General features: G+C 43.6%; 1 pseudogene; it reads left to right on the top strand.

Moving 5' to 3' along the window:
* The first annotated feature begins 11,700 nt into the window (after positions 1 to 11,700).
* LOC102913593 (UBX domain-containing protein 2A pseudogene) lies at positions 11,701 to 14,333 on the top strand (annotated as a pseudogene).
* Positions 14,334 to 14,620: the final 287 nt, after the last annotated feature.

The following is a 14,620-nucleotide window of genomic DNA, read 5'->3' as shown; positions in this document are numbered from 1 at the left end:
AGAATATCAATAAGATTAATGAATCTTTTGACAAATGAAAAGATGAAGAGAGAAGATCAAAATTAGAGACAAGGGGGTACATGGCAACAGTCACTAAGGAAATCCAGAGAATCATAAGGGCATACTTTAAATGTCTCTGCTCCACCAAATCAGAAAATCTAAACAAAATGTATAATTTTCTCAATGGGTACCATTCACCAAACTTAAGATAAACAATTTAAATAAACCTGTATATTTCTAGTGAAATAGAAGCACTCATTAAAAGTCTCCCAAGGGAAAGAAAAATCCCAGGGCCAGATGATTACACTAAAATCAGGAACAAGACAAGTTTGTTCATTCTCTCCATGACTGCAGAATGTTCAGCCCTAAATAAGACATCTGTACCACACCCGTCCTACCCAGGACCAGGAATCATTCAGAAGGGGGAGAAGACAGATTTTAAGAGTCAAAGGTGATGAATGAGTATAAGGAAACAATGTTTTTGGACACAGACAGAAATGAGTATAGCGGGAGTGTGTGGTACCAACATCCTGGACAGAAACAAGATGAATAGAATTATGTAACTTGTCTAGGAGCCCTTCTCTATACTCCCTGTTATCAAGCTGCTTTTTATTGTGTGTGTGCTAGGCTGTAACCATGGGTAACTGTGATGAGGAAAAAGAATGGTTCAAGTCCAAGAAGGACATCTGGTCCAACGAAGTAAAAATATGCTGAGGACTTCTGGGTAAGGGAGGTTGAGTAGTAGTGCAAGGAGGCTAGGTAGGTTTTAACAGAGAGTGAGTTCATAGTGGTTGCCTGGTTATCACAAGGAGATGGCTGGGGGTCCATGTGCATGCCAGTGCCATCCAGGCAGGAAGCAAATGAGATGCAGTTTTTCTTCATTTCTGTGCCACCAGATCAAAGTCCTATATGATGTATTCTTTAAGCAGATGTTGTTTGGGGATGCACCCAGTCATATGGCCTGAGTTGTGGAAGATGGCCAGAAGCTTGCACTCAAACCCATAGACAGAGTACCTGATGGTAAAGGCTGGTGTCTATTGAAAAATAACCAAAGGGTTTTGATACTGGCTGTCCTCTCACCTCAAACTCTGGGCTCTGGCTTGAGAGACTGGAACCCTCAGAAGTATACACACCAGGATGAGTTTTTCTATGTCCATTATGAACTGAAGCAAGTTCTAGGTCTATACCCTGGTTGAGACCATTGTTTGTCTCCCTGGAGTATCTGTCCATATTCTTGTATGCTTTAAGGTCTCTAGGAACTTGGTCATGACTTATATCCAAATAGTTAGCATGCTCTCTGCAAGGACACATCTCTGTGCTTCACCCTTGACTCTGAGGTCAAGATAAGAACTGAAGATCCTACATTAATTCCAAGTCAGAATGCTACTGTTGATAGTGAGAGGATTTGGGGTAGGCCCCCGTGCCCAGGGGCCATGATTTTGTTTGTGAGATTACTAACTTGTCTTTGAACAAAAGATGGTTTTCTCATAGGGTTCTTGTATGTGTACTCCAGGTGCCTTTAGGGAATGACATTCCTGCTTGTGTATTGTCATAGTCTAGTGGAAATAAGAATGCTGTGTGGTCATTTACACCCAAGCTATATCATTTGACTCAGACTGAGCAGTGATCTCTGGCCAGCAGTGACCTAAGTAGTGGGTCAGAACCTGGGAGTCTGGTGGCAGGTAACTGGTTAGGGAATTTTGCTCAGGCAAGGTGGCAAAGAGAGGACCTGAGTCATGGGTAGCTTAGCACTCTTGGTTCAAAAGTCTCACTAGAACAAGAATGGTCATGCTAGTTGCCTTGATACTTTTTTTTTGAGAAAGGAACACTACTCCAAGCTAGGCAGGCAAGGAGGCATCTACAGTCCTATAGATAGGAGGGGAGAGTGTATGGGTACAGGGAGTGCATCACTTCCAAGCTTCTGAGACATGTGTGGCACAAGAGGCACAAACTCCAAGGTAATGAGGTAGAGAGGTCTGGCACTAAGGACACAGAAGTCTTCATCTGGGGTTCAGGCATATAGGCAATTTGTTCTGAATCTTTCCTGTGTTCCCACCAGAAAGCAGAATACTTAAGTAGTCAGGGTACTCCATAAAGTCCTAACACTTTTCTGGACTCCCTCCACTACCCACAGCTAATTTACTAGAGCTATACCCTGCCCTGCACAGTCTGGCTTCTGCACTTGATATTGGAGTCATAGAAACCTTCCAGCCAAAGCTCTTTTGTCTGTCCTTCCTTCATTCCTTCCTCTGTCCTTCTCAACCTGCCTCCCTACCCATTTCAAATCTACTTTCTTTCTCTTTCTTTTTTCTACCTCTTTTGTTGTTGTTTTTACTTTCCTTTTTAATTTTTACTTTTCTTCTTTGAGAGAGTTACCCAATTCATAGCTCCAACCTAGAATGTTAGAAAGAACTTCAAGAGTGGTATCCTGAATGTATGTAGGTATTCGACATGCAGGAGAATAGAGGGTAAGACAATGTCCTTGGTCAGGATGAATCTGAGTGGAAGTGTTACAGGAGTTTGGGTGAGAGGAATTCGAGACACAGAGCTGAGTTCATTCCATGGGATAAAGTATTAAAAGTACCGGAAAGAAGGCCTTTCAGAAAGGAAAGTGAACTGTAAGTTGGAGAGGGGGTGGGAGTTACTGACAGGATGATTGCCAGAGATCTGAGGCAGGAGACATGATAGCAGTAACCCCAGAGAGAGAAAGCAGCTGATATGATGAAAGTCCATACAACAACTAACAATTACTTACCTGACTGGGTGGAAACCAAAATGGCAGGTCCCTGAGAGTAAAAGTAAACTCCTGAGGGTCCTGGACACAAAGTAAAAGTTGTAGCTATGAGATAGGAAGGCTAATCAGCCTCCACTCCTTCAGAGTGAAAGAGAACCTGATTCTGGACACAAAGCAACAGTTATTGAGCCTGATGGCAGTTGACAGGGTTAAAAAAAAGTATAAAGAGAGAAAGCAGAAAAAATATCATGAGAACAAACATCAAGGGAATGGAAAGACCTTCACGTTGGGAATCAGTGCCCTGGGACTCTGGATCTGATACACTGTAGGCTCTTGGGGATATTACCCACTACTGAAATCTGACCCTTCCTGGTTGATTCTATACCCCCTTGGAAAGTTTTTTCTCTCTGGTGGCTATTTTGTAACAGTTTCTATCTATGTGGAGGAGAATGGGGGCAAATACAAAGGAAAGCAGCTGCCATTATTTAGTAGGCTACCACTATTTCCCAAACAAGTGCAAGTTCCCCCTGACAATGCTTTCAAAACAGCCAAAGTTGCCTGTGAATGGAAGGGTAACTGAAAGAGCTGAGACAAGAACAGGTCCATGTGCCAATTCTCTGCCCATGCCCTATCTAGTAAATATGCTATTTCATAATAGGATATTTTGAAATTGGACTAAACCCAACTTGCATTATGATAAGGCCACAATCTTATAGGGCCAGAGAGTGGAGTGTTGTGGAATGAATGTTAATGAACCTCATAGATGCATATGTTTGACCACTTGGCCCTATTTGGTGGAACTGCTCTGGAAGGATTAGGAGGTGTGGCCGTGATGGAAGAGATATGTCACTGGGGTGGACTTTGACATTTCAAAGGACTAGCACCATTCCAAGTGTCTCTCTCTGCCTAGTGGTTGTTTCTCAATATAGAAGCTCTCAGGTACTGCTCCAGCACCATGCCTGCTTACCTGTTGCAATGTTCCCCACCATGATGGTCACAGACTATAAACTGTAAGTACCAAATATATAATTACCTTGGTCATGTTGTCTTATCACACAACAGAAAAGTAACTAACACATCCTGCAAAGAATGTATTGTTGGTAAGTCAGGAGGGTTCTCAGAAGCTATAATTGAGCCCCATGAGTGTCCACAGCATATGGAGAGCACACCCATAAAGAAGATGAGATAAAAATGACTTAATAACACCTAGATTCAGACTGGAGGACTCAGATGTAGAAATGGGAATGTGATAGGGAAGAACTCTCATAGAGTTGGACTCCTTGGCAAGTGAAAAAGTTAAGATTGTTCAATGAAGGGTTTTCCCACCAATGTATATAAAATCACATCCATACATGTCAACACACACACACACACACACACACACACACACACACACACACACACACACACACAGTGGCTGCCTTGATTCCTGGGGAACTACTATTTGCACTTGGGAAGTGCTTTTCCCTACCTAATTGGAAGCCTTAAGGACTGAGACTCAAGTGGCCCAATTCTTCATTCCTGAGACTCTCTCTGCTACTCAAAGGAATAAGACTTTTGTACATGCAGAATGGATATAGCCTCATCATTTCTTTCCCATTCTCATTCCTATTCTCATTCTACCTCAAGAGATTTAACTGGTCTGGGGCATCACAAGTCTCCTGGATCCTGGCTCCCCAAGGACATACCATACCTGCAGGATTTCTCTGCCCTATCCTACTTGAACCAAAGCCCCCTCCCCACTCCCAATCCTAACTATGAATACCTCAGGAAAGAATTAAGGGCATCAGCAAGGTTATTCTGCTTCAAGACACCATTTTAACAAGAATGCCAAGTTAGCATTGCCCTGGGTACACTTAATGGGTCTTCTGTTCAGCAAAACATCCAAACCAGGAGCCTGCCACTGGATTCCCAGCTATGAACCCAATACCTTTTCCACATTGTCTCAGATCCACTTAGAACCAAGAACCAACCACCTTGACTTGGGAAAGGAGGGCTATAGGGCTTTCTTAACAATAATTTTGGGTATTCTCCCAGGATTTTGAAGATGTAGCCAAATAAGATGGTAGCTTCATGTGTCTTCATCTATACATGGGACAATTACCTTAGCCATGAGTTTGAGTGAAAGCTGCTAGCATCTTCTTTTGTTCAGGTTGTGGCTCAATTGGGAGCAGTCCCAATCAACCTGTGCCTTGCTTAAACCACGGGCTGTAAATAATTGTTATCTGGGGACAAGAAATTGTCCAAAGAAGAAATGTTGCATTAAAACTGCTACCAGTTAGCCTGGCCCTTGGCTTGAGGATGGGTATGGGCCCCAACCATCCCTTTGAGATTACCAGCAAACTATTTATGATCTTGATGCCTGTCACAACCTTTCTCCACTCTAAACCCCACCACTGCAATCCACCCATGCATGGTCCCTCAGGATATTTTTATTTACTTTCTCCAAGAAAATTCAAGTCCCTCTTAGAACTGTAATTTCCTTTGTCTGCTGTGGCCACCCAGTCAATAATGTCTATAGTCCAATGAACATGCAAGGGAAGGCATTCTGCTGTCACTTAAGTAAACTGACAAACACAGAAACATATTGCAGGGATTCCAGTTCTCCTGTCTCTTGCAAGGATGTCAGGAGCATACACACCTCTGCCCGTGTTACTCTACCCTTTCCAAACACCATAGAAAACACACAAGTAGTCTTCAAGGTACTCATCCCCATGGGTGGCAAACGTTATCAGTGGGAGAGTATCAGATGTAACCTCATACTCTGGATTATTGTTGACCAGACATGCATACATTCCCAGACACACATAGAATCCCTAACACAGATAACCAGGGCAGAAAGTCTTCTCTGGATTTCTGGAGAATTACCCTTTCTTTTCACTTGGAATATACATTTTACTACTCAATAGGAAATCTCACTCTACTTATGGACTGAGTCTCTAGAAGCCTACCTCTTCATTGTTGAGAGCTTATGTGCTACCCAGAGGAAAACCCTGTGGCCTAGGGATAGCCTGATCAATGCTTTACTGCTTTTCCTATATAAATCCAAATCCATGGAACCCCTCTGATACTGGCAGACAAGTTCTCTGGAAGTCAGTCTGCTCTGAGTTTTAACCAGCACCAGGCCACAGGTTTTGTTGGACTAACCTGCCGCAGTCCATGTAGTTCACAGCCTTTTATCTGGGCATCATAGCCATAGGCACAAACGTCCACTCCCTAACAAGACTAGATGCTTATCTTCAGGAATCTAATCACTAATTTCCACCTCTTCCCACATGGCTTCCTTTTGAGGGTCTAAAAATGCTCCCAGTACAAACAAAACCTTCTTCCCTGGGTAAACTCAGGGCTGTCCTTATACTCCTTGTGTACATATGGTATACCAATGCTATGGCTTCTGTACTCTCTGAGGCCTTGCTTCCTCTCCAGGCAGACACACACAGAATCCATATCCCTTCCTATATTCACCATCCAACTGAATTCCAGATGTTTCCATGTACCTAATTTAGCCTCTGCCCTATCCATTCTTTAACTTCTGATCAAAAGCCGCTTGGGGACAGGGGTTCCTTGACAAGGGAAAGGATGACAAGAGAGCCTTTCCTAACAGTGAGCCTGAGTGTTCTCCAGGGACCTTAAGCAAGATGGCCTAGTAAATAGGTACCTTTACATATCATTAGCTTTACACGGTCAGCTCTTGCAGTGTGTTTGGTATTGGAGCCATGGAAAGTGCAACATGGCCACATGGTGCCGCTATTGCCTTGCCTCTTTTAGACACCCTTCTATCCACATGTAATTGCCCCTCATTGAAGCAGGATCAGGGAGTCTTGGGCCTCTCTGGACAACAAGGACTGGCCCCTTTAAGGGCTGCGTCTTGTTCTAGGAGTTCTCCACCCCCTTCTGTTACAAAATGGTGAACACTGGAAAGGGCCCTGTATAAAGGAAGTCTGGGGGAAGAAGCAATCCGGAAGGAGGGGAAATCTGAAAGTGAAAGGGGCCTTAGGAGCCTCTAAGAAGTCCTATTCAAGAGCCCTCACTGCCAGGGCAGACAATCACCCCAGAGGCCCCTACCATGCCTTTGCTGTGAGCTTGTTGTCTGTTCTAAGTGTTTTTACTTTTCATTCTCAGGTTTCTCTTTTCCCATGTCAATCTGTAACATACTTTCATTCTGTCAGCTGAGACCTATAACTGTTAGGTTTGTGTTCAGGACACACAGTTTCTGTTGTCACTGTCTGGAATCTGCCACTTTGGTCTTTGACTCATGTCAGTAACTGTTACTCTGCTTGGGACCCCCATGATCTGCTATTCTCAGGTGGCTGCTCCTTTCATGTCCTCTGGCTCAGATTAGATCCTGCCATTCGTTTAACTTGAACTTAAACAGATACTTTAATTTCCTCTCTGAGTGGGTCTTTCTACAACATACCCTTCTTGCTCTGCCCCACAGAAAGAACTTGGTAGAAAACCTAAATGACTACCATACACCAAAGACCCTCAAATACTTCAGCTTCCAGAAAATGTGCTTTGTGTGGAGGTAAGGAACTCAGAAAACAGCTATGGACTGTGTGTAGTGCCTCTGCACTCAAGTACTCTCCTGCTTTCTGATAGGAGGACAGGAATAAAACCCAGACTCACTTTCCAGAGCACCAGACACAGCTTCCTGGGCAGTGAGCACCTGACGTCCCAGCCAGATATTGGAGATGCATGAGCTCTGGGCATCTTCCAGGCCAAGAGCTCTGGAGACCTGCAGGGCACTGGTCACCATAGCTTATGGGACTCTGACTCAAGCCAGGCCTCCAAACCTTGCATTAGTACACTGTACTGTCTGGAAGGAAGCAGGGAATCCCAGCTCACAAGTCCTGCCAAGAAAACCACAAAGATGTATTGTGTTTGGGGGCATCATCAAGACAATTCTGCTGCAAGGCATTACTGCATCAAGAATGCCAAGTTATGCTTGCTCCAGGTTCACCCCCCAAGATCTTTACTGCACATATAAACATTAACTTTTGTCTGACACTTGATTCCCAGGTAGATCCCCCAATCTTTGCATACTGTGGCCTCATATATCCTCCCAGTCTTAATCGGAGGATTCAGCATGTGGGTCAAAGATCTCAGAAGGTTCACTTTCATTAGACTGAGATACTATTAGTGGAAATGGCATGTGCTCTAGGCAACAGAACAGTACATTCAAGAAACCTAAAGGAACTGGATCCCAAGATGAAAGAGGGATCCAAAGCCCCAGAAACAAAAGCAGGGATTGGGTGTAGGGGCTGATGCCAGGTCAGCAGGAAATCACCATACACATTATGGCATGTTTTGATCAAAAGTATTTCAAAGTCACATTGAAACACAAAAACAAAACACAAATCATGGACACTGGCCTAGAGGGTGAGCCCTGGTACTATCAGTGTGCAGTGACATTCTGACTAGGGCTTTTGCACAGGACCCCATGCCCAAGAGTGAAACGGGGTGGCCAGGGCTACTAAGGTCATGCCTACACTTTAGATTCATACCCTAACCACACTTTTAGAGCCTACATGGCATAGAAGAAGGTGGGCAGCTGCTATAGGAGAGACTAGCAGCCACCAAAACATGGGGCTAGCTCCAATAATGCCTTCAAACCTGGCAGAAGGTAGACCTGGTATGGACACAGGAAAAAACCTCTCAGGCTTTCAGTTTCTCAGGCAAGAGCCTAGAGTCAAGGCAGAGAGGAAAGCCACCACTGAAACTGCTTGGTCACCTCGTACACAGATTACAGCCTGTGCTATCAGGTAACCTCATTGAGGATTTGACTGAAAACTGAAGCCAACTTCCCCAGCTTAGGCCATGGCTTGGCTGGGGACATCCTCAACCAACATTTCCTGAAAACCAAGTTGTAGAGCAGTGGTTCTAACCTGTGGGCGGAGACTCCCCACAAGGGTCACATATCAGATATTTACATTACAATCCATAACAGTTGCAAAATTACAGTTATGAAGAGGCAACAAACGTAATTTTATGGTTGGGGGTCACCAAAGTATTGTGTATTCAAGGGTCGCAGAGTTAGGAAGGGTGAGAACCACTGTTATAGAGGATCCTGACCTAGAGATTTAAAAAAAATATCCAAAGAAGAAATAACATATCAGAGTTGTGACCTGTATACCTCTTATGGACAATAAAACCAACCATCTCCTTGGGCTTTCCAAGGAACCATTATGATCTTGCTTTATTTCACAATCTCTTACTTCTCCCTGCCTCACCAAATCAACACACAGACTTATAGTCCCTTTGGATACTTTTCTTTCTTTCTCCAAAGCACTCCAAGTCCCTGTAGGACTTGCAACATTCTTTTTACTTGGCAGATATCCAGATAGTCATGACTGTGTCTGGGAACGCATGCAAGGGAAGGCACTGGGATGCCATTCATTAGAGTGACAGGCACACAGATGCATTCTAGAGATGCTTGTTATTATGTCTTTCACAGTCTTCCAGGACCACACAAACACCTAGCTTACTCAGTTCATTACTATGCAGTCTTTCCATCCTCTACATATAGATTTGTGCTTTCCTCATCTAGTCCCTGCTCCATGACTTGGACCCCATGAATAAGGGACAGTCAGTGGAGGTGGCAGGTAAGCTAACTGTTTTCAAAAGCACAGGATCACACACACACACACACACACACACACAGAGAGAGAGAGAGAGAGAGAGAGAGAGACAGAGACAGAGACAGACATAGAGACAGACAGAGAGAGAGAGAGAGAGAGAGAGAGAGAGAGAGAGAGAGAGAGAGACCCTGCCACAGATATTCAGGGCAGCTAGTCCCCTCTGAATTGCAGGAGAATTACCATTTTCATTTGGATGCTTTTCACTACCCAAGGGGAATCCTCCTACTTAAAGACTGAAACTCCCTGCAAGATAGCCTTCTCTAAGTCCTAAACACTACCAGTGCAGACATTCAAATGGACTGACCTGCTAAAATCCACATGGTTCCCAACCAATTCTCTGAACCACCAAGACACAAGTAGAGACTCCTGACAAGACAGAATCTGTACCCTCTTGAATGCCATCACTACTTTCCACCTAAAATAACCTATCAGCCATGATGGCTTGGTCTCTAAAACACATCCCTTACAGACCAATAATTGTCCTTCTCTCTGTGAAATAAGGGACCGTGCTTCAGCAAGTGCTCACGTGGTATGCTCTGCCATGGCTTCTGAACTCTCTGATACCCTGGTTCCTTTGCAGTAGACATACAGAGAACACATGTCACATGCCCTGTTTACAGGCCCCACTTACCTCAACTTCTGCTATTGGCACAGATACTTGTCACACCCATTATTTTAACTGTGATCACACTGAAGCTTGGCATTGAGGGTCATCTTGGCATGGCAGAAGAGGGTTGGAGGGCTTTCCTAGCCTTGATCCTGGATAGTATCCTGCAATCTTGAGAAATATGGCCAAGAAAGGGAGTGCCTCTTGGTATGGGTCAGCTATTGCAAGGAGACAGACACAATCAGTGAATCACATCCATATAGTATTGCTCCTACCTCACTTCTATTTATTTTTATTTTCTATTTACTCACTGCATTTATGTCTAGGCACAATCACTGCTGCTTCTACTCATATTCACCCAGAGTAAAAATTCACCCAAAGAAAGGATGATTTTTTTCTCCTTGTTGCTGCATATCCACTAGATGCCCCAAGTGCATTCCATCATTGCAATATTTTCCAATTCATTTAGATTATGATGAAGATGTGGTTCTCTTGCAGAACACTTATTAGAAGAAAGATAAAGAGAGGATAGTGAATGGGAAACTAGAAGGAAGGCATGGGAAAAAAAATATTGCTTCCCCAACCCTTTGTGCAGAAGCAAGAATATTCAGGGCAGGGTGTGGTTGCAGGATGTGAACTGTGGATGGGGATGAGGAGGCCCAGAAAGGTTAGGAACTCTGTAAAAAGCCTATTGCACTGGAAACTCACCTGCTTCCTTTTAGGAGGATAGGAAGGAAGCCCAGGCAAGTTCCTATATCTCTCAGGCCCAGATGCAGACCTCCTCAGCAGTAAGCAACTCATATCTACTCCAAATGTGAATTTCAGAGTATCCTAGAGCCTGTGTTTCCTGAGCAGGCAAAGAGCTCAGAATCCTTGTGTGACTCTGGAGCTTCCAGACACAGGTCATCATTGGTCACCAGGACCTTGGCTCTCCCAGGACACCAAAACTTGCAGAGACCCTGCACTGTCTGTCCTTCAGGAAACAGAGCTCACTGGTTCAGAAACCTGCCGAGAAGACCACAAGGATCTATTGGGGGTATGACAAAGAAAATTCTACTTCAGGAAAGCATTGCATGAAAAATGTCAATAGTTACCTGTCACAAGGTTGTGACCCATTAACTTAGCTATTTCTTGCCAGAGATGTGATTCCCAGCATGAGTCAGGGAATCTGGCCTAGAGGTCAGAGACACAAGAGGATCCTTATTTGGACTAGACTGTGACATTCCACAAATGGGCACAGTATGACCTCAATACCATAGAACTATACATACAGGAATGCTAAAGGAGCCCCATCCCTAGCTAGAATACATATCAGAAACCTCAGAACCAAAACAATGGAAGCTGGGACAGAGGATGCATATAGGTGATTGTACTTCATAATGACAACATTTTGACTTGTGCATCAGTTCAACATTCTTGGCTGTCATCTTAACCCTAGAGTCAAGGGCAAAGCACAGGACAGTCAGGGTGCAAAAGATGTGCTGACACTGCATCCATGCTGCAATCAACTTTCCAGAGAACAAAAGAGCATAGAAGGAAGGAAACTGAATCTGCTTCAAAAATGACTTCTGGCTCTTCAGCAGCAAGGCTGACCCCAAGAGGGTCTCCAGGTACTCCTGGAGTGAGGGGTTTCATTCAGCCCAGCAGCTGGAGCAGCACTTGCTACCTCTAGGGGACTGAAGAATAGGCTATGGGGCTATGCCCTGAGCAGCAAGAAGAGAATGAAAGAAGTAGATAATCTTGAAAGTATGAAAGAAGAATGGGTGTGAATCATGACCTATGGACAATCAGCACCTCAACAATAATCAACAAAGGACTGTGAATATTTTGTTGACAGCATTTTTGAGGAAGCAGAGAAGGTTGATAGCAAATGCTTGTCCCCACTGAACAGAAGGAAAAAGGAGATGTAAATATGAAATTGTGGAAAGATGGACTCAGTATTAATGATTTTGGAAGTCACTCTGATGGGACAAGTCAGCAGTTTCAAAACTCCATCAAAACAAGGAAATACCTTCAGAATTACAGGGATAATTTTTGATTAAAAAAAGGAGGTGATGTTAATGTTGAAGGTAAAAAATAAAGTATGTCTACAAAGCTTGTGTCCCTGTCTTTCTCAGGACACAGTCATAGACTAGGAAGACACCTAAAATCATTTCTAATGCAAACAGTATCAAAGTTGAAAATAAAAGTACTTTGCTGTTTCACTAAACAACTTGGAGCCCATCACCAATATTCAGATCTGGTTAGTGATTGAGGAATGGGCTGTCCAGAGATCTGGGTCTCATATGGTGAGCCAAATCAAGACTTCACTGAAAAGTGCCAAGGACCTCAGAAAAGTCCTCCCTTTGCCCTGGCAACGCCTCTTCCTTTCATCAGACTCCTGGATGAGATGCTCACATCAGAAGAAGCAGATTTAGAAAATGCTGTAATAGTTCAGAGACTCCAGCAAAGTGCCAAGCCTGTTTTCTTTTTTTTTTTTTTTTTTTTTGAGACAGGGTTTCTCTGTGTAGCTTTGTGCCTTTCCCAGAACTCGCTTTGTAGACCAGGCTGGCCTTGAACTCACAGAGACCCACCTGCCTCTACCTCCCGAGTGCTGGGATTAAAGGCGTTCATCACCACTGCCCGGCCGAGCCTCTTAGAAAACTGATAATTTTGATTTTTGAGAGACCGAGAAAAATGATTGGAAGTTGACCAGCAGAAGTGGGAGACAGAAGTCAGTTTGACTGAACTTGTGGTTTGAGTGTTACTTAACTCCTTATAAGAAGGGGTTTAAGTAATCACAAATTAAAGTAACACATGCCTAGGAACTATAGTCAATGCACTTTTCTCAAAAGGCTACTCAGAAAAAAAAATAATATGTATTTTCAAATACTAGTTAACCAATATGATACACTAAATAGCTACATCATTAATCTTAACGTGGTCTAAATTAGCAGAGTGTTCACAGAATTAACATTCAATGTTTCCAAACAGCAGATATTTATATAAATGTTAGCTAATTCAATTTTAAATAGAAATACATTAAAACATTATGTATGACATGCTAAAACCACAAATGTAATTATTATATTGCCTATGCCTAACCCTTAAAGCTTCTCAGTTTTCACTCGGTAATGGTAAGAGATATTCAAATATTAATTTAGCAACAATATCCAAGATATATAATCTTTTAGGAATAAAATTGTGCAGCTTAGTATAATGTTGGTATTAATCTACCTGCACACATTTCTATGCACTCTATAGGTAATTTTATGGGCTAGAGATGTAGTTCAGTGGTAGATAGAGTGCTTGCCTAGCATGTATGATCCCAGTTTTTGTGACTTTAGCAGGGAAGCCTGCACCACATTTGTACCCCTGACTTTTTACTCAGTCTCTTTTCAATACAGTCCTGGCATCCTCAAAGGAAACTCCCAAGTGGCTTTCATCCAGTTTTTTTCTCAGACAGTTGGACCCCTTGGTAAGGAAAAAAGTCAGGGGAAGTGGGTGTTGAACAAGTGGGTTTACTACTTCAGATGCACTTACAGTCACACATGCTCATACACAAATATGCGCACACACACATACACACACACACGGACACACAAAGGTATCCATGGAAGATTTCTTCTCTTAATTCCTGTGGAATCATCAGTTTCACGTGGGAAATGCTTTTAACTACACACACAAAGCTTTTCCCTACTCAAAGCCTCCAGCGGGCTGCCTCCTCATTGTTGGGATCTGCTGTTCTGTCTCAACAATTATTCCTCAAAGGAAATAAAGTGCTTCCTCGTGGCCTGAAGACAGCCCCATCATTGTTTCTGACTCTCCCTCTCTACCAATCCTTGTCAGTGGGTATGGCAAGTGAATGAATGAGATTCCCACCAGCTAATGTGCACTTATGAACATGCACAAACACACACACACACACACACACACACACACACACACACACGCGCGCGCGCGCGCGCGCGCGCGCGCGCGCGCGCACACACACACACACACAGAGAGAGAGAGAGAGAGAGAGAGAGAGAGAGAGAGAGAGAGAGGCACATATACATGCACACACATGAACGTGCACGTACACTCCTATGCTCACAATAAAAGCTTATTGCACTATCCGGGAAAAAGAATTCTGTCTGGATTGCTGTGCAATAACCATTTTCACTTGAGAAAAGTTTTCATTCCCCAACAGGAAGACTTCCTCTCCTTAAATACAAAGGTTCCAGAGTTCTACCTCCTTATGATTAAGACCTTCTCTGGTACTCAGAGTAAAAAGACCACTGTCTGTGTGTCCTGGAGTCCTATCATTGCTTTTCCAATCTCCTACTCTATGAAGCCTGATACTGGCAAGCAAATGTTTGGAGAGGTGAACTGATGTAAAGTCTCATCAAAAGTAGCCCACACACTCCAACTGACAAACCTGCCATAGTTCACACAGTTCACAGCCAACTGTCTAGGCCACCTAGGCACATGACAAGAATGGATGCCTTTCCTCTAGCATCAAAGATTTAACTGCAACCTGTGCTGACTCGGGCTTCTATTCAAGAATGAGTTCTTAAATTTCTCCCACTAGAGGATAGCTATCCTTTCTTGTTCCACACCTGTTGCACATATGCAACCATCCTTTCCTATTGAACACAGGGCAGTCCTTCTATACACGCT

This window comes from Peromyscus maniculatus, chromosome X (genome assembly GCF_049852395.1).
Source record: "Peromyscus maniculatus bairdii isolate BWxNUB_F1_BW_parent chromosome X, HU_Pman_BW_mat_3.1, whole genome shotgun sequence".
In the NCBI taxonomy this organism is placed as follows: domain Eukaryota; kingdom Metazoa; phylum Chordata; class Mammalia; order Rodentia; family Cricetidae; genus Peromyscus; species Peromyscus maniculatus.
The sequence above is the reverse complement of the archived record's forward strand: the minus strand, read 5'-3'. Positions and strand labels throughout refer to the sequence as shown.